Source organism: Euprymna scolopes, chromosome 15 (assembly GCF_053919585.1).
Source record: "Euprymna scolopes isolate OS-2025 chromosome 15, ASM5391958v1, whole genome shotgun sequence".
NCBI lineage: Eukaryota > Metazoa > Mollusca > Cephalopoda > Sepiida > Sepiolidae > Euprymna > Euprymna scolopes.
Window position 1 is genome coordinate 71,805,514 of NC_136496.1, and position 21,020 is coordinate 71,826,533.

The window sequence follows — 21,020 nt, forward strand, 5'->3', positions numbered from 1 at the left end:
TTTAGGCCAGATTTTTTTCTCGATCAAAGAAAAAATGTAGGCAATAATGTTTATATAAATAAATATATATGTATGTATGTATATATATATATATATATATATATATATATATATATATATAAGTGAAAATGTACACTCTTTTTTTTAGAATATGATTTAAATACAATTCAAATGTTTAAACCTGTATTTATTAAGCTTTACTTTACCATATGATAAAATATCGAACTTTATGTTGTTTATTGCAAGTTGATAATAAATATATTTAGACATGTTTACATAGGAGAGTAATAATAATAATAATAATAATAATATATATATATATATATATATATATATATATATATATATATGCTTCAAAATAGTTTTTATTTAACAATCAGTTGTTATGGAAACGTGAGATTGTAAGGTTTACAAAATATTACTGGCAGTAATATTCTATAAGTTATCCCATCTAAGCAAGAATTGCTCGATATGCAAGATAGAGCAAATAAATCAAATTGTAATTCAATGAATTTCAAAAAACTCTCATTGAAATGAAATGAAGTGGTTGAGTTTCATATCAAAGAATTTTTATTATTCTTAGCAAGACAAAGAATGCTTTAGAAAATTAATCTCCTTAACCTATAGGGTTTCGATGTCTACCATCTCATCAGAGGAGAGAAAATATTAGCAAATACTTATAAAGGTATGCACCCTATTTGCTAAAGTCAGTGAGACATGGAAAGTCAAAGTGAAAATAATACATTTATCAGAAGTCCTGTAGTAGGAGGAATTGCAGATAAAGGATATGAAAGTTTTTTTAGATCCAGCTTGCTTGGTAAAATCCATATTATGCGTTCTTTACATCCGTTTGGTAATAAGATCCAAGTTATATATTGGGTAATCCGCATAGCTGTGTAGATATCCGAATCGGGCAAGTGCAAACAAATTTATACAAGCATTTTGATATGAAACTCAACCACTTCATTTCATTTCAATGAGAGTTTTTTGAAATTCATTGAATTACAATTTTATATATATATATATATATATATATATATATATATATATATATATATATATATATATATATACATATATATATAATTTCCACAGTCAGACAACATATATATACACACACACACACACACACACACACACACACACACACACACACAGCGAGATATTACCCATGTTGTTTTGGAATTCTATTGTCTTTAGGATGGATTTATATGAATATTACTTTTAAGTAAGTTTTTTTTTTAATTCCTGTTTTACATATTTCCCTTTTCTTCTACAAATTCTTTTCCCCCTTTTTTCATTCCATATCTTGAACTGTCTAGCAGTTTTTGAGGAATATCTATGCATATAATTTTTGAAAATATAATTTAAGAGCTTGAAGGTGAAGCTACAAACTTTTTATTTTTCTTATTTAATATTTTCCTCAAATTATTGTTAACATTTTCCATATTTGATGTTTAAGTTTAATGTTTGTGAGCAACTCGTGTTTTAAGCATGTTTGCTATATTTAGTTATTTACTAATTTGAAAATGCTATTTCAAATTTCGTATTTAAATTTTTGTTGGTGTTTGTCATTCTTTTAAGCTGTGTGTGATTTTTCCTTCTTTTGTCTTAGAGTCGGTTGCTACTTTTTTCGAGACATGGTACTTGTGTTGGTACTTGTGAATAAGCCGGATGTCGTTATTTCGGAAAACTCGTGCCTTGGTGATGATTATACCGTCAGTGGAAACATCATTTTTATACATGCTTGGGGATTCTGATGATCCTGCAGTGGTGTGAAGAAAATTGTCCGACTAATTTAAAAATAAAACCAAGGGGAATAAGTTAGTGTGAAAGAGATTATATTCCCTTAAATTAAAAGAGGGTTACTCTGTCCAAACAAAGAGTTGGCATCAATCGCATTGGCGATTGATGAAAAATACAGTGGTATGCATTACCTGGATAGTCTCCCAGATTCTTAGAAAATGTTGGTAACAAGTACTCTAAGCAAGTGAAGATGTACTAAAATTAGAGAAAAGAAAACTAGTGGTTCTGAATTGAAAGCCATGATGTCAAAATATTACATTAATGAAAGGGAGCACAAGTGTTATCAGTGTGAAAAAGAGGCCCAAGTTTTATCAGTGTGGAAAAAGGAGGTCCAAGTGTTATCAGTGTGGAAAAAAGGGGCCCAAGTGTTATTGGTGTAGAAAAAGGGGGCTCAAGTTTTATCAGTGTGGAAAAAGGGGGCTCAAAAAGGGGGCTCAAGTGTTATCAGTGTGTTAAAAGAGGCTGAAGTGTTATCAGTGTAGTAAAAAGGGGCCCAAGTGTTATCAGTGTGGTAAAAAGGGGCCCAAGTGTTAGCAGTGTGGTAAAAAGGGGCCCAAGTGTTATTGGTGTAGAAAAAGGGGGCTCAAGTTTTATCAGTGTAGTAAAAGAGGCCGAAGTGTTATCAGTGTAGTAAAAAGGGGCCCAAGTGTTAGCAGCGTGGTAAAGAGACATATAAAACATGATTATCGATTGCATGGTGAAGATAAGATAGTTTCAAATAAACTACCTAAAAAATAAAAGCTTTATTCACTAAGAAAATGCAAAGCGAGCCAAGTTATTCTGAAAACGACTACATTGTTGGACGTTTTGCACATCATACGTTATTGAATAATAACAAAAGAAGTGACTGGATTATAAATTCTGGAGCAATGTGTTACGATACGAAGAAGATTGTTAATTTAAGAAGATTGCATGTGGCAAAGGAAATAACTTTTGGTCACTGATTTTTAGTTGTAGCATTAGGAATAGAGACAAAAGAACTAAACGCTCATAGCAGATAGGCAACAACAAAGATACAACTTTTATGAGATACTATATCTGTCCAAACTATCTTACAAACTACTAAGAATAACTAGAGCGACTAAATATGAAAAATTGTGCATATTCTATGAATCATGTTGTCGACTTCTGGATAATAAGCAGAGAGTGATAGTTAGCAAGCGTTTGTTCAATCTCAAGAGACTAGAATTGTCTTCTGTAATGATGCTTGTATGGAAAGTTAATTGTGAAGCAAGAGATATGCAATCACCAACCACACCTCTCTTGAATCGGTAATGCTTGATTCCAGTGGCAAAGAGAAATCAAAGACAATGAGAAACAGTGCCGAAATAAGCAGAAAGCTCCCTCACACACAATACCTGGTATTCCCAAATGGTTACTTATTTTATGCTGACAAGACTCAGCCTTGCTTAACTTCGATGATCTAACAAAGATTGGTGTATCAATGCGATTATTCTATATGAATAATAGGTATAATTTTTTTTTAAATGTGGACATCTATTATATAAAGAAAAGCCGTCTGTGTGTTCGTATGTCAACTAAAAGCTTTTGTCATCTACATCCAACCGGGTCAAAACCAGTACCATCTGAAAGAGCAATGCCTCAGATGCATAATATGTGAAATCAACTGGAAGTCACCTGAACCACTTTTTGGAATGGAGGCCATTTTTCGTGGTGCTGTTTTCGCAAGTCACACACGGGTAATTAACTAAAATTATGTTTAAAAACCTTATTTTACAACGTCATGACGTCATAAGCACTCGTGGTCCCATGGGCAAACTTATTCTCTTCTTTTCCTCTTCCGTGTTTCATATTCGAGCCTTGTCCGGACTCCATGCTATTTGGATTGAAAGAAAAGTTGTTTTGATTCATTTATTTTTTTTAGGAGGGAGATGAGTTTTTTTTTTCTAGAGCACAGGCAACAAAAAGTGCTCAATATCCGGAGAATAGCTTCTCCTCTTCATATCCCTTCTGGCGAAATATCTGGTGGGGAGGTTGTCAGATACTTCTTCTTTTTTGGGGCGATTACATTTTCGTGGTTTTATCAGTTCTTTTATTTTTTAAATTGTTATGGGAATATCGATGAAAGTGCCCAATATTCTTAGTATAGCAGGTGTTTCCAAACTGAATTTCATGTCGACCGAAGCAACGCCGGGTATTCATGCTAGTATACTATAAATATAAGTTTAAACTGTATTGAAAAACAAGAAGTAGGATGCGAACATCAATTTTATTACGAAAAAGAATTTATGAAGGGTTTACATAAATAAAACAAGACGTTCCAGATAAATTTGAACAGTTTGTAACAAAAATAAACTTGATTTGTGTGTGTGTGTGTGTTCTTTTTTTAACAAATGAAATATTACAATGATTTACCTTTAAAATTTATTTTTTTCTCTGACACTATCTGCGATCGTACTGGTTTTCTTTAGTAACGGTTTGCTATTTTTTTCGTGTTTATTCTTCATAATTGAAATATCATTTCTGGGGTGAAGTTGATATTTAACTTTTTCATTGTTAATTTTTCCATACACAAATTTACATTGCTGATTCTATTCGATTTCACGTCTTGACAACATATTTATATTGTTTCTTGTTTTCAACTTTAAAAAAAGATCCCATTTGATTCTGCAATGGGTACTTTTAATCATCATCATCATCATCATCATCATCATCATCATCATCATCATCATCAGCCGCAGCAGCATCCAACACTTACTATTATGTAAAATGGACGTTAAACTGATGATGATGATGATGATGATGATGATGATGATGATGATGAAACAACTTGTATCGCAGAAAAGAAACATTTACTTTTAAAATGTAGGCAAGCACAAACTAAAAACAAACTTGGTTTTGAAAATTTCTTTTTCAATATTCTGTTTCCGTATTTTAGATCGAACAGCATGTAATATTTGTTTATTCGTTGTTATAACTGACAAAGTGGATACAAATATTAGCTTGAGAGGAATATTTTCTTTTCTTAGTTTTTACATACTTGTAGAATTCTGTGTCTGCTCTTCGCAGGACACGTGTGACAACGTAGAAACCTGGAGACGGACTCTCCAATCCTTTTTAGGTCAATCATCGGTCAAAGAGAGAGAGAGAGAAAGAAAGAGAGGGAGAGAGAGAGAGAGAGAGAGAGAGAGGGTGAGCGAGCAGCAACAGCAGAAGAGAAAAGAGAATAGATTTTTGGGTATCTTGGTTAGTTGAGTTCTTTTAGAGAAAGAGAGGATTAAAGAAACAATGTTTTTTCTTCATGGTAGTAGTATGTGGCCTGAGGTCACTTAGGTTAACTCCTACAATACTCTCCTGCCAGATAACGGAGTTTTTTTTTTTTTTTTTTTTTTTTTTTTAATAATAAAAATATTCATTATCTTTTTTCCATTTGACTCTCCTACCAGAGTTTGTTGTTTTTATCTATGTTCTTGAACTTTTTCAGGCGGTAAAATATTGGGCTCTTTATTTTTGTTGGTAGTTGTATTTTGTGTACATTTTTGCTTGTTTTCAATGTAACGTTTTAAACGATCTATTGAAACTTGTGTATGCGTGTTTGGGTTAGTTTCTATAAGAAAATATTTAGGTGTTCGTTCGAGTACAATGTAAAGACCTGAATAGGGGGCTTCTAGCGGTTTTCGAATGCGGTCAATCCTTATCCAAACTTTTTTACAGGTTTGCAGTTAATTTGGTATGTAAGATTTTTGTGTTGATTTTTCTCTGTTTGAAAAGTCAAGTAAAATTTTGCTATGGTTTTATGCAGTTCTTTAGCAAAATTTTGTGTGAGTGTTTCTGGATTTTCCGAATCTATCATTAGGTGTGACAATAACATTTTTGCACCTGTGACTGCATAGAAAGGGGAAAAATTAGAGCAGTTGGGCATACTTCGAATTCCCAAAAGAACAATTGGTAGGGCTGAAATCCAAGATTCTTTTCGGGCCATTATAGCTGCTTTGATAGTTCTGTGAGCTCTTTCTATAAGTCCGTTGCATTGTGGGTGATACGCTGTTGTTCTTAGCCTATAGAATCCGATAATTTTTGATAATTCCATGAATAATTCACTTTCAAATTGTGTGCCTCTGTCTGTTATGACATGAAGTGGGACACCAAAGCGAGTAATCCACATATTTACAAAAGCTTCTGCAACAGTTTGTGCTGTAATATCTGCTATGGGTTGCACTTCTATCCATCCACTGGTTCGATCTATGCATGTTAAAATATATCGACATGGATTGATGTGGAGAAATGCGTGATTTACCTGGATAGACCACGTGCGGGTCGGTCACCGAAAATAAATAAAAAGAAAGAAAAGAAACGGTCAAGACTCTTATTTATAGAGTAGTGATCACGTGAGTTAGAAGAATATGCAAATAGAGGTGAACGATTTTGCGATATAAAAAGCCTGTGTTGTTAAGAGGAGGGGCAGACTGTTGGCAGAAGTCAGTGCTGTCAGACATGCTTTAGAGTTTTGTTATTATATGCTGTGCTCGATTGTTGGGAGAGAGAAAAGAGAAGAGGAGGAACCAAGAAGACATTCTGCAGGTACTTTGATACAACAGGGGCGCAATTCAACAATCAACCATTTCCTTTGGTTTAAGAACACAAAGGAATCGAGATACTTGACTTTGTGTTGGTTTTAAGCTATTTCGGCGCTTGGTGTGCGGTGACTAACAATGGACAGATTCGACATTCGCTTAATACCCGAGTTCAACGGATCCACCACTGGACCGGCTGTCGTCGAATGGATTGAGAAGGCAGAGAAAATCTGTAAACTGTGCAAAATTAAAGAACCAGCCACAGTTATCCCTTTGAGGCTAACCGGAGGGGCCTATGCAGTCTACCAACAACTCGGGGATGAACTAGACTGGGATGAAATCAAGCAGAGCCTGTATACAGCGTTTGGTACAGATCCATTTGTTGCGTGGCAACAGTGCACGAGCCGGAGACTTCAACCCAAGGAAACAGTCGACGTGTACCTAGCCGACCTGCGAAAATTATCTGTACCATTTGGTGGGGTCAACGATAAAATATTAAGCTGTGCTTTTTTGGTAGGCCTACCCGAGGAGGTCAGTAAACTGTTGCGGGCATCATCAAGAATCGATGAATTGTCAACTGATGAGTTATTGGCCCGAGCTCGAAACATCTGTAAGGAACAGGAACCAATTGCAGCAGCAGCTCGTTTTCAACATGGAGGCAATGTGGACTCTCTTCCAGATAGTAATAAGCATGCCACCCCAGTGTGCTATAAATGTGGGGAGGCCAATCATTTTGCTAAAGAGTGCAGGAGTGATAGGAGAGGTGTATATCCACAATCAAAGAGACCAGTGCAATGCTATCGCTGCAATAAGTTTGGGCACATATCTCGCAACTGTTCGGGAAACGAAGTTGGGGGCAAGGTACTATCGCTACCCTTGCCCCCTGCCAACCAATAAACACAGGATTGCCTGTCATTAGCGTTAAACTTGATGATGTGCAGTGTTCAGCACTTACAGACACGGGGTGTTCCCAGTCTATAGTTAGTGCCCATTGCTGTCCGGTGTGGCGGAGGAACCCAGTCGGCGTTATGACCATCAATGGCTTATCACGGGTATGTTGTGATGAAGAGACAGTCACAATCTGTACTGAGAAGGGTGACACAGCTAAAGTTGACGTTCTGGTGATGCAGGAGAAACCCTTTGGCTACGACATGTTGCTTGGAATTGATGCAATACAAGCACTAGGAGGCGTTACAATCACAGCAGCTAGAGGTATCAGGCTTGGAGAAGGGAAAGACGTCTGTGCAGCCATGTCGATTGAAGAAAAGGACTTCTGTGCTACATTTGATGACAACGAAAGGGTGTGGACTGCAAAGTGGAAATGGGCCATGAGCTAGGAACCAGATCGGCTGTGCAACACGATTCCAGAGTATGCAGTTTCTACCAAGAATAGGGCCGCATATGAAGAAGAACTTCAGATGTGGATTGACAACGGTTGGTTAATACCATACCGACAGGAACGTCTAGGACCACCCAAGGGATTAATTCCGCTCATGGCTGTTGAACAACCTACCAAAGAAAAAATTCGTCCCGTAATGGATTACCGAGAGTTGAATCGGCATGTTGATGCGTTTACCGGAAACGCAGATGTGTGCGCTGCTAAACTGAGAGAGTGGCGTCAAAAAGGGAGCAATGTAGCACTTCTGGATCTAAAGAGGGCCTACCTGCAGATACGTGTCCATGAGTCATTATGGCCGTTTCAGACAGTACTACTCAAGGGAAAACTATATTGTTTGACACGTTTGGGTTTTGGCCTAAACGTAGCACCCTTGATTATGACAACCATTATTAAAACTGTTTTGATGCAGGATGAGACCACAGCAAAAGCTGCTTCAGCCTACATAGATGACATCTATGTTAATGAGGACATAATGTCTGCGGATGCAGTTCGTATAAAACTGAAAGCGTTTGGGTTAATAAGCAAAGACCCTAAGCGCCTAAAGGATGGAGTGCCCGTGCTAGGCCTCGAGGTCTGGGAGGAGGGCAATACGTTGCGATGGAAGCGAGGGAGCCCACTTCCAAAGTTACCCAATGTATTAACAAGACGTACTGTGTTTTCCATCTGTGGTAAATTGGTAGGACATCTACCTGTCTGTGGATGGCTCCGATCGGCAACAGGAGTGGTGAAAAGACGAGTGACTACAGTAACAAAAGGATGGGACGATGTTGCGGATGATGATTCTCTCCAACAAATGATGGCTGAAATGTTGTCCAGAGTGCATAGGAATGACCCTGCCCGGGGTGAGTGGCAAGTGTCTGGAAACGAACTAAATGCATGGGTTGACGCAAGTTCGTTGGCTACAGGTGTCGTGTTGGAGCAACTAGGTGTTGTTGTGGAAGATGCATGCTGGCTTCGTCCGAAAAATGATGCCCAACATATAAATTTGGCAGAACTTGATGCCATGTTAAAAGGTCTTAATCTCGCATTGCAATGGCAGACTAATGTTGTGCATCTCCACACTGACTCATTGTGTGTTTACCATTGGTTAACCGACACCTTGACTGGAAAGGCTCGAGTTAAGACTAGAGCTGCAAGTGAAATGCTAGTATGAAGGAGACTAGCAATAATTAAGCGTCTAGTTGACGAATACAGCTTGCAGGTAGACATTACGTTAGTCTCGTCGATGCAGAATTTAGCTGATAGCTTGACTCGAGTACCAAAGAGGTGGATCGATGCAATGAGGCAGGGATCCGATCTTCAACAACAAACATGCGCGACTGTAACGGATCAATTAACACCTGACCAGATCCGTATGATACACCAGCAGAGTGGACATCCTGGAATTCAGAGGACTGCATATTTTGTCCGAAGAGTATGCCCTGCAACTACAAAAGCATCAGTGAAAGCAGCCATACGTTCGTGTGAAGAGTGTCAGAGAATTGATCCGGCACCATCCCAATGGCAAAAAGGGAAGCTCCAGGTGGAGGGCAACTGGCAGCGAGTAGGGATGGACATAACACATTATGGGGACAAACATTTTTTGACCATGACAGATTGTGGCCCGACGCGTTTCACAATATGGCGCCTGTTGACACGACAGGATGCAGCCAGCATTATACGACAGTTGAGAGCCGTCTTTTTTGAACGTGGTGCCCCGATTGAAATTCTGACTGATAATGCCGCCACATTTCGATGTCAAGAATTTCAGAAATTCGTGCACGAATGGGGGATTAAAATGCATTATCGGTGTGCATATTATCCCGAGGGTAATGGTATAGCAGAACGGTGTCACCGCACCATCAAAAGAATTGCAGCCAGGACGCAGTGCTCTATTCCAGAAGCTGTGTACTGGTATAATATAACACCCAAGGACAATGCAACACCAGCAACTGCACCAGCCAATGGGATTTACCAATATGAACAGCGTGTGAAAGGAGTTGATGCCATACCATCAGTGGTAAGTGTTGTCAATACATCATATCAGGTGGGAGACCTTGTTTGGATAAAACCCCCGAATGCTGGATGCACTATGAAATTTTTCCGGGGAAAAATAGACAAAATCATAAGTCCTCAGACCATGTTGATTGGTGGCATACCACGTCACGTAAAAGATATCCGCCCTTGTTATACCTCTTCTGATTCTGAGGACGATGAGGAGGATCACACACCGTTCAGAGATGATCCTGATCACTTACTGCCCCTTCAGGTGAGCATAGAAACACCACCAACAGAACCAGACGAGGGAATGATGGGACATACCGATGACAATAGTAATGAGAGCGATGGACACAAGGAAGTAATGCCTCATCGAAATACTCAACAGAGACGAATGCTGCCCACCCCCCGTGATTGCGAAACCCTGCGAGAAGGGATGATGGAGCACACCGAGGAGATGACGCCTCCGATTCTTCGGAGAAGTACCCGACAAAGATGGATACTGCCTCCCTGCCCTGATTGTGAGACACCGCCTGTGTTGTTAAGAGGAGGGGCAGACTGTTGGCAGAAGTCAGTGCTGTCAGACGTGCTTTAGAGTTTTGTTATTATATGCTGTGCTCGATTGTTGGGAGAGAGAAAAGAGAAGAGGAGGAACCAAGAAGACATTCTGCAGGTACTTTGATACAACGGGGGCGCAATTCAACAATCAACCATTTCCTTTGGTTTAAGAACAAAAAGGAATCGAGATACTTGACTTTGTGTTGGTTTTAGATTATTTGAACATTTTGCTGGTGGTAGAGGTCCAATTATGTCGATGTGTAGAGTGTGGAATCTTGACGATGGTATTTCCAACGTTTGTACTGGCGATTTTGTGTGTCTATATATTTTCGCCTGTTGGCAAGCTGTGCATGATGCACATAATTCTTTGATGGTTTTATCCATGTTAGGCCAGTAAAACCTAGCCTTAATCATTTTTATAGACGATTTTATACCTGGGTGGGACACTGAATGCAAACTATTGAAGATGGATTTCCGTAGTGTGAATGGTACAAAAGGTCTGGGGTATGATGTTGATATATCACACAACACGAATTGATCTTTTCCTGATATTGTATATTTTTTTAATTCTGGGAAGGACTGTATTTCAGTATCTGCTGTTTGGGCGTCTGCAAGTGCTGGGAGGTCGTAAATGTCGATCTGTACAGCAAGCGTTGGGCGTGATAGACAATCTGCTACAACATTTTGATCACCCTTCACATGGGCAATATCTGAGATTAATTCTGTGATTATGGCTAGTTGCCTTTGTTGCCTATCCGATTTTGCTGGTTTTAAACTCTGAAATGTGCCGCATATTGGCTTGTGGTCTGTTAGAAGTAATACTTTGCGACTTTCAATGAGGTGACGAAAATGTAATACAGCCAAATAAGCTGCTAAAAGTTCACGGTCGAAAGTAGAATATCTTGTTTGTTGCTGTCAGTTTCTTTGAGAAAAATCCTATTGGTATACGGCTTCCATTCATGACTTGATGTAAGGCAGCACCTACTGCATATTTGCTGCTGTCCGTGACAAGTTGATACTGTGTGCAGCTTGGTTGAGGATGGGGTAATTCCGTAAGCTTACCCAATATTTTAGTCATGGTAGAGAAGGATTCTTTTTCTAATGCATTCAAGGTGATTAATCCTTTCAGTGTTAGTCGCATTCTCTCAGATAAAGGAAAAACTAACTTTGCAAATCCTGGTATTAATTTTCTGTAAAATCCTACCATACCAAGAAATCTGCGTAGGCTTTTAGCATCTTTAGGGCACGGAAAGGATTCTATTTCTTTTACTTTATTTGCAGTTGGTGTACTTCCCTTTGAGTTAATTTTAAAGCCTAAGAATTCAAGGGCAGTTACGTTGAAAATCGATTTGGAGAGTGATATTTTGAGATTGTTTTCTTGAAGGATTTGGAAAACTTTGTCGATATCTTTTTTATGGGATTGTTCGTCATTGCTGAAAATGAGTATATCATCGATATATACGAAGACAAAGTCGATATCTCGAAAGATTCTGTCCATATATCTCTGAAAGGTAGCCGAAGAATTCTTTAATCCAAACAGCATAAATTCATATTGATATGGTCCCATTGGCGAAATAACTGCAGTTTTTGGAATATCATCTGGGTGCATTTTAATTTGATGATAGGCTGAAATTAAATCAATTTTTGAAAATCGTTGTTTATCAGCGAGTTTAGTAGTAAAGGAATTAATATTAGGGATGGGGTATCTATCACTTTTAGTGATACTGTTTAAGGCGCGGTAGTCTCCACAGCAGCGATATCCTCCACTCTGTTTAGGTACTAGATGTAGTGGGCTTGACCATTCGCTGTCTGAAGGGGTTATTACTCCTTTATTTATTAGTCTCTTAAATTCTTCTTTTGTAGCAGTCAGCTTTTCAGCAGACAGTTGTCTGGATTTAGCAAAAACTGGTGAGTGACTACCTGTGTCGATTCTGTGATAAATACCGCAGTAGTTATTGTTATTGTTGGTGTGAGGAGAGATAATTTCTGGGTATTTATCTAAGCTTGTTTTAATATATATTTGTATATATTTGCTTCGTTTATGACCACATTTACAGAAGCAGTAGTGTTTAATAACAACTTCTTTTTTGTGGTTGTTGTTGGGTCATAAATTGTCCTGTTTTTGCAGTCGATAGTGAGGCCAAAGTTATTTAGAAAGTCAATTCCGAGGAGGGGATTGGTGATATCAGCGACCACGAATGTCCATGAAAAGGTCCTTCTTAAGCTTGATATTGCAATCTCCAGGTTAACTTGGCCGTGGCATTTTATTTTCTCTCCGTTGGCAGTCGTGAGTGATACTGGTGTTGGGTATAACGTCACGCCTTTTAACGCAGACGTCGGTATTATTGAGAGGCTTGCACCAGTGTCTACTATAAATTGTAAAATTGTTGTCCCTAGTCTTGCTTTGATTTGTATTAGCAGCGAACTCAAGGGGACTGACATGGTTCGCGCTACTAGTTTTCCGAGGCTATTGGTGGTAGTGTGGGTGGACGCGAGCTTGGTAACATTTTGATGTTCTGTTTCTTTGGCCATTTACACCACGGTTTGCAGGTTCTTGCCTGCTCAGCAAAGTAGAGGTGCGCTCTGCATATTCTAGTTTTTTGTTCTGGGAAATAGGGTTTTATTCCTATCGGTATACGAACGTTTTTATTCCTTTCTGTGTGCTGCTGCTGTTCTGTTCATATTATTTAATAAGGGCATTAATTCGTCCGCTAATTTTCCAAGTTGGGATGAATTTAGTTCTTTTTGAGAGGCAATGACGGGGGAAATTGTTGCAGGTAAGGCCTGAAGAAATTTATGAAGAACAATTTCTTCGCCGACGCCTATCCTTTTTGCTATAGAGATCATCTCCTGTAAATATGCTGATGGACGACCTGTTATTGTGTTTGTAGACATTAACTTGTTTAGCAACTCAGGCTTCGTTCTTTCATTCGCTTCAATTAAGGAGCATTTCAGTTCCTCATAGTCCTTTTCATTTAAAATATGAAGCGGTATTTTTGTTACCACCTCTGCAGGCAGAGCTGATATGACCGTATAAAATTTTGTTGTCGAATTTGTAATGTTCCGCAGATGGAATTGCGCTTCCAGAATGGAAAACTAGCCATTCACTGCTGTTTCCATGAATTCCGGCGGTTTTATTGTAATTTGTTGTAAGGAGGCTTCTTCCATTTAAAATTTTTTTTTTTTTGTGTATATGTAAAAATATATTCTAGTATTTTTCTTTTAACCGAAGAAAGGTGGAAAAAAATATAGTTTGTTTTACTTACGTTTGAAAACGTTTGTGACGTGAAATAACAGTTACTTGTAATTTTCCTGAAAACTCCAAAAAGTGTTTCTTTCCTTTCAGTCCTGGGTAAAATTAGTTTGTTTTTTGAGGTTGTAACGTCCTTTTTGTCGGGTCACCATTGTAATATTTGTTTATTGGTTGTTATAACTGACAAAGTGGATACAAATATTAGCTTGAGAGGAATATTTTATTTTCTTAGTTTTTACATACTTTTAGAATTCTGTGTCTGCTCTTTGCAGGACACGTGTGACAACGTAGAAACCTGGAGACTGACTCTCCAATACTTTTTAGGTCAATCATCGGTCAAAAAGAGAGAGAGAGAGAGAGCGGGGGAGAGGGGGGGAGCGATCAGCAACAGCAGAAGAGAAAAGAGAATAGATTTTTGGGTATCTTGGTTAGTTGAGTTCTTTTAGAGAAAGAGAGGATTAAAGAAACAATGTCTTTTCTTCATGGTAGTAATATGTGGCCTGAGGTCACTTAGGTTCACTCCTACAAGCATGTATGCATAAACAATTGCTTTTGCTTTGATTCGTGTGTTATCATGCCTTAAATTTACAATCTACATTCCTACCGCAAGGTAAAATACCAGGTTGAGAAACTGGCATGATCTATCCTTTTTTCAAGAGTAGATGGGACACTTTTAAGCCGTGGTAGGCACCCCTTCTAGTGATGGCGTCACAATAAAAAAATACCCTTGATAGCCCTGGTGAAGCATCAAGTATTCAGCTACCGACAAGATTTGAATTACACTACAAAGTGAGTTGAATTCCTAAATGGTGAGCCGGAAGATATTTATATGAAGCAACCGGAAGGATTTGAGATTAAACGCAGAAAACACCTTGTCTACAAATCGAAGCTAAGAATCCATGGCTTGAAACAATCGTCAAGATGTTGAAATGAAACACTGGATTATTAGCTGTAAAAGATACATTTCAAGCAATTACAAAAATGATCCTTTGTATTTACATATTATCCTCAGGAGGAGAGATGTTCATGGGTGCTGTTTATGTTGATAATATCATTCTAGTAAGCAACCTTTGACATGTACCCAAGAAATTGTCAAAAGAATCTTAGAAACTACATTTCTTCGATGTTTAAATTGCTTATCCAAAGTTAAAGAAAGCATAGCAGAAATTTTGAAAAGATACAAAAATGAAAAATTCTAAACCCATGGTTACTCCAGTTGATTCTGATTCAAGGTTAATATAAACATACTAAACAAAACTAACTGGCCAATTATACCAGTCAACGATTTTTAAGCATATTGGTCAATAAGGATGTCACTCAATATTACCTATGGTGTCAGGAATGCTGCCGGAGTTTGTTACCAGCTTACAACAGAACACTGAAGGTGTGTGAAGCATATTAAGCATTATTTAAATAATAAATAAAATTATGATTCATTATAGGACAAGGAGACGGTAACCAATCTTAGGGATATTCAAATGCAGACTGGAATAAAAATTTGCATGATTGCAGATGAACCTTAAGTCTAAATAAAATAAACCTGTCTAAATTAAGTTGAAAACAAGAAGCAACATAAATTTTATGCTACCAAGACGTGAAATCGAGTAGGGTCAGAGACATAAATTTGTGTATGTAAAAATTAGCAATGATAAAGTTAAATCTCAACTTGCTATTGGAAGTGATAGGTTAATTACAAATGAAGAAACATGGAAAAAAAATTACTTTTATTATTATTATTTTTTTACGTCGTATGGCGGAGATAATCCTTGGGACGTCTTCAGATGTTGTTGAAGTCTTGAAAGTAAAAAACACCTGGATTTTTCCTGATGAAGAATTTATAATTGGAAATATTGAATTTGTTTTAATAAATAAATATATTTATTAAAAAGTGTCTACACTTGTTTTGGTCTTAAAACCGTTAAAGTTTGAATTTTGTATTTCATATATCAACAGTGCTTCAGAAAAAATTACAAAAAAAAAGTGAATTCCTATATATATATATATATATATATATATATATATATGAGCTGTACCTATTTGGCATTGCTCAGCAGCGTATTCACATATAATTGTTTTTTTTGTTTTGTTTTGTTTTTGTAAATTTCTTGCTCCAAAACAAAGAGAAGTAACTCCATATATATATCTTTTCTCTCTTTTTTTTTTTTTTTAAAGATGGCGATTATTCGTAAATAATTCCGACCGGACAAGGTATTTTGTGAAAGAAACACAATCGAATTAGATTTTATTCTTCTTCTATTTATTCTTCACGCTGCAATGATCCACAAGAAAGACTGACGAAGCAGAATGAAATCTTAATTTTGTAGGAAGAAATCTATCGATGACAACGTAACCATTAAGAGACCGACTTTACTTCTTTATATATTAGATTACATACATAAGAATAAGTGATCTGTTTTACACTCTCTCTTACTCACAAGTATCTACACAAGCGTCCATCTTATGAACAATTGTGCTTAAATTCATTGACACATATATTGTCTTACCTCCTTCCCCATCACACGCAAGCAGGCGCGCGCGCGCGCACACACACACACACACACACACACACACACACACTTTCATGGCTAAATAATGACTGCCTCTCACTCTTCTGCTTTATGCATACACTGATGTGTATTAACCACTGACTCAATCACTTGAGCTGACAACCCAATCACCACCTATGCAGTGTGAGTAGTGTCCATTACCACACATCAACATGCTGGGGTCATATGCAAAAAGGTTTGGTTTGTTATTATTACAGGGGAGGACCATCTGCTGCTGCTACTGGCTATATAGCAGCCTTTTCAACAATGAAAACTAGTTAACATCAGCACTAAAAGTTAATTCCACAAATGGGGAAAACCAGAAAAGGAAACTCTGTTGATTGTTTACAATTTTTCAGTGATTCTAAGAGATGTTCTAAACACCCAAAAAACAGATTATTTGTGTAAAACAAATTTTAAAAAAACATAAAGAGAGGTTTCCTTTCAGTTATGAAAAACAATGGATATCCTCTGCAAGAATGCTTACACGGGGAGTCTAATTTGAAGCCAAGGTTGTGCAAACTATAACCATACCCCCCTGAATTAGCATTACTTGATAATAGTGGCAAGGAAAATTCCAAATCGACTGGAACTAATGACCAGAAAAGCAGAGAAAATTTGGTAGTATTTTGAAGTTTTCCTTCTTCAAGACTGCACAACCAAAGCTTGAAAGTCTAGTTTACCCTAATATTTAATCCATAGCTGGAGAGAGGATACATGGATTCATACCTTTCTAAAGGGTATTAGTAAAAGTGACTCAGTAACCCCACCGGAACTATATATATATATATATATATATATATATATATATATATATATATATATATATATATATATATATATATATATATATATATTCAAACAGAAGAGTTATTTTGGTGCTTAAGAAGTTGTGTAAGTATGTATCAATTTTTCTAGATATTTTTTTATGTTTTATCACTTAATTTAGTAAACTCTTATATTTTATGCAAGTTTAATAGAGAACGACAATGATGATTCATCTTTACAATGTGGATAAATGTTAAAAAAGTGTATGCAAATGTTAAAAAAATTTAAATTTTATATATATATATATTACAATATTTATGTAATAATTTATTGAATTATATATGTATGTGTGTGTACCTGTGCATGTCTGTGTGTGTATATATTTAAGTATGTATATATGTTTAAAAATCTGTATGTATCGAATTCACTCTTAAACTAATTAATTGATCTTAAACTAAGTGTAAGAAGTCGTAATGTGGACTATATTAGTTTAATTTAGTTTTTTGCAAAGAAAGTAAAAATGAGGTGGAACTCTTTCATGAAAATTCAGATATGTCCATTAGTTGTGAAATTTTTGCAATAGATATTAGATATGAACAAATAAATATTCTTCTGATTTAATTTATTTAAAAATACAGTCATTTCAGATTTGCATTAAATTTGATCGATAGTCATTAGACACAAATTAAGCAAGATTCCCTTAGTTTCAGTTTATTCTCATGACCCCTTAAGCTTAGGTCTTATTTTCTAGAATCAAATCATACAGTGGATTTTGATCAAAATTGGAGTAAGGATTCTAGACATAAGGTTTAATGTTATTATATTATGATTTTAATCTTGTAAGGGGACATAAAAATGACACAAAATTATTTACCATTAAGAATTTATTTTACTCGTCTTGAGATAGGTATTCTTCTAGTGTATATATAATTGCACAAATGGGAATCTCTATTATAGAATGCAGTTTTATGTTTGCTCAATTATATGCATTTATATATATATATATATATATATATATATATATATATATATATATATATATATATATATATATATATATATTGGAATTAGAATCAGGAATCGGAAAAATCGGAACAGTTTCGGGTATTGGAATCAGTATCAGAATTAGTATCGTTATCAAAATAATTTGCCTATTTTCCAATGCAAAAACAAAAAACATTCTTTCAATTGATTTTTTAAAACTTCATTTTCCATTGCTGGTATTAATGATTAAATTATAAATATTTATTGATTTTTAAACTACTAGCAAAACTAAAATCTATAGCTCATATCACGACAAATATATTTCTTTACTTTTGTAAAAATATATGCACATATTACATGCGCGTTTACAGTAATCAGAAAATTTTTTTTTAAATAATAAAATTCTATAACTAAATATTTAAAAAAAGAATCGGAGTTGGTAATTGTATTGGAATCAGGAAAAATATTGAAATCGTCCAATCATTAATATATATATTTGCAAATTATATTTCTATACATAAAAATTTGCCAGCACTTTCTATCTGTGCCTAAAACTAAATGAAAAATCCATGAGCAGAATTTCATTCCTAGAATTGTCTGTCTGCGGAACACAATACCATAGGACTGCTTTCCAGCTGACTATAACATGATCGTTCTCAAGTTTTTGTTGAGCTGTCATCTTATATGATTAAACTATACCCAAATTTCCACCATTACTGATCATCACAGTATTGTCTCAACGTCTACACCTAACACTCATTAACCCTTATCCTAAAGTGGTCTCTAGACCTTCATGAAGGAGTCACTCCTTCAAAAAAAAAAAAAATTGTAAATATATGCTTTATTTTTTATTTTTCAATACGTGTTACAATAAAGTATGCAATATTTAAAAAATAAATAAATTATTAAAATAGACAAAAATAATAAAATAATGATAATAATAACAACTAGCGGGACCTGTGGAAATTCCACAGGAGACTCATTCATATGTAAAGATGCTCTGATATTATTGTAGCTCTTTTGTTAAAACTGCAAAAGTATTTATTTAAGCTAGCAGGGACGCCCAGTGTATCCCAATCGTAAAGTATGTTTAAATATATTTTAATTCTTGCAGATTTCGTACATATTATTATAGAGTTAATGTTCTATTGATTTTTATATATTATAAAGTTGCGATTTAAAAAAAAATATATATCCATATGACTTGGGTGCATCAGCTTGAAACGAAACCGAAACCAGAACTTACAAAAAAAAAAAAAAAAAAAAAAAAATATATATATATATATATATATAAAACTTGAGTTCCTTCAGCTACAATCGAAACCAAAACCAAAACTTATGAAGAATTCTTGGTAAAATTATTTATTACAAGAAATAAAAGTCCATAACAATTAAACGACAGTCACTCGGATGTAAGCGTGACACACATAACAAATAACACACATGCTATCCTATTAATATAGAGATTATAACACATAAATAAATGTTAATATATAAACAAGCCAAGCATGCAAGGTCCTTCTCCACGAGTGAAAAATTTACTTTCACCATGACTAATGTTTGTGTAAAATTTTTAAAAAATCCAAAACGTGCTTATTGAGAAAAGTGCGAACAAATGTATGGATGAACGATTTGGGAGCAATTTTACCTCTATAATGCTCCCTAGGGGGGGGGGGCAACCAAAGTTATCCTGGAAAAATCCATTCCAGCGAAAATTTACATTCACCATGACTAATGGTTGTGCAAAATTTCCAAAAAGTCCATGGTGTGGTTATTGAGAAAACCAAGGAACGGGAGTAAATTACTAGCTCCAATCCCTCCTTTGTCGGGGGACCAATAAATAACATCCATCATAACATTAACTTATTTTTCTTATTCTCATATTATACTAAAGCTGATTTGATCAACGTTTGTTTCCCTTAGTTTTTTTCCTATATATTTTAATCACACAAAATATATGCTAAAATATTCCTCAGATATGGAGTTACGTCTGTCAAATTTCCATTTTAATTGCTATAATTAGCCACAACTTGCAATTGCCTCGCCAAGTGATGCATCTCTTACTAAGTTTCTAGCGCCCTCCGGGGCCCAGAGATCAAAGTGTAGTATCTGTTCCGACAGATGCTGCAAGCTATGACTAGCAAAGACCAGATGTGGGGGCAACCCCACATGCCTGACCAGCTCCCATTTCCCACCTCTCGGGAGCTGGTCCCCTTTTTCCCTTCCCCCTCCCTTCACTCCTCACATTAAAAATCGGCCTTGTGCCTAATTTGCTCGGTGGGGGAGCAAATAAACACCATCTGTTCCGACAGATACTGCACTTAAGATAATTTGTACCAGTCAATGGAGGGGAAACCCTCTATACTGGGACAATTATTATTTTTGGTAACCAGAGTGACCCCTTTTAGGGGAGCTGGTTTTTACCTCACATTAAAAACGGCCTTGTGCCTAATTTGTTCAGTGGGGGAGCAAATAAATACCATCTCTTACTAAGTTTCTATTTACCATTCTTACAGACTAACTCTAGATTGTTCAACCTCTCTCACCTTTATTTTGTCTGATATCTGTCACTTTCTCGCTTTCATCACCTAGCCTCTCTCCCTTTCTCTGTATTTATTTACAGTTGAAAGCAACAAAGAAAGGAAAGAATGAAAATGTTGGAATCGTCCATTGTAAAGGAAAGAGGATATCAACGATTGTAGTAATAGTATTTAACCGTATTTGAAGGGAAATCAATAAAAAGAGAGAAAGAAAGAGAGAGAAATATAGCGAGCAGAAAGAGACTAATTTTGGATTTTGTCTAATTTCCTTTTGTATATTTAATTGGCTTTGCAAAAAAAAAAAAGTTTATTTATTTGGATTAATTTAAATGAAATTTAACTGAAAACATTATCAATAATTTTCCACACTCTTTATCTGTGCCTAAACCACATATGGGCAGGAGCTGCTAGAAAAGACTTGTCCTGCCTTGATAGGGTTCAAAATAGACTTCGTGGCCTGGTGGGAAATGTCCTTTTCTCTTCGCTGCAACCTCTATCTTACAGAAGAGATGTTGCGAGTTTGTCTCTGCTTTATCGTTATTTTCATGGAAAGTGTTCGACTGAGCTTCAATCTATGGTCCCCCCTCGCCAAACTTTCACAAGAAACACTAGACTAGCTGAAAACATTATCAATAATTTTCCACACTCTTTATC

General features: G+C 36.1%; 2 protein-coding genes across 8 annotated transcripts in view; one reads left to right on the forward strand and one right to left on the reverse strand.

The window, feature by feature from the left end:
• The window catches only part of LOC145293895 (coiled-coil domain-containing protein 73-like), a 278,863-nt gene that overhangs the window by 85,146 nt on the left and 172,697 nt on the right, over nucleotides 1–21,020 (reverse strand). The gene's annotated exons all lie outside the window — the stretch shown is intronic.
• Nucleotides 16,946–21,020, forward strand: part of LOC145293894 (uncharacterized) — a 92,352-nt gene continuing 88,277 nt past the window's right edge. The window contains exon 1 of the mRNA XM_080140662.1: nucleotides 16,946–16,968. The gene's annotated coding sequence lies outside the window, so the exon portion shown is untranslated. The remainder of the gene's footprint in view (nucleotides 16,969–21,020) is intronic.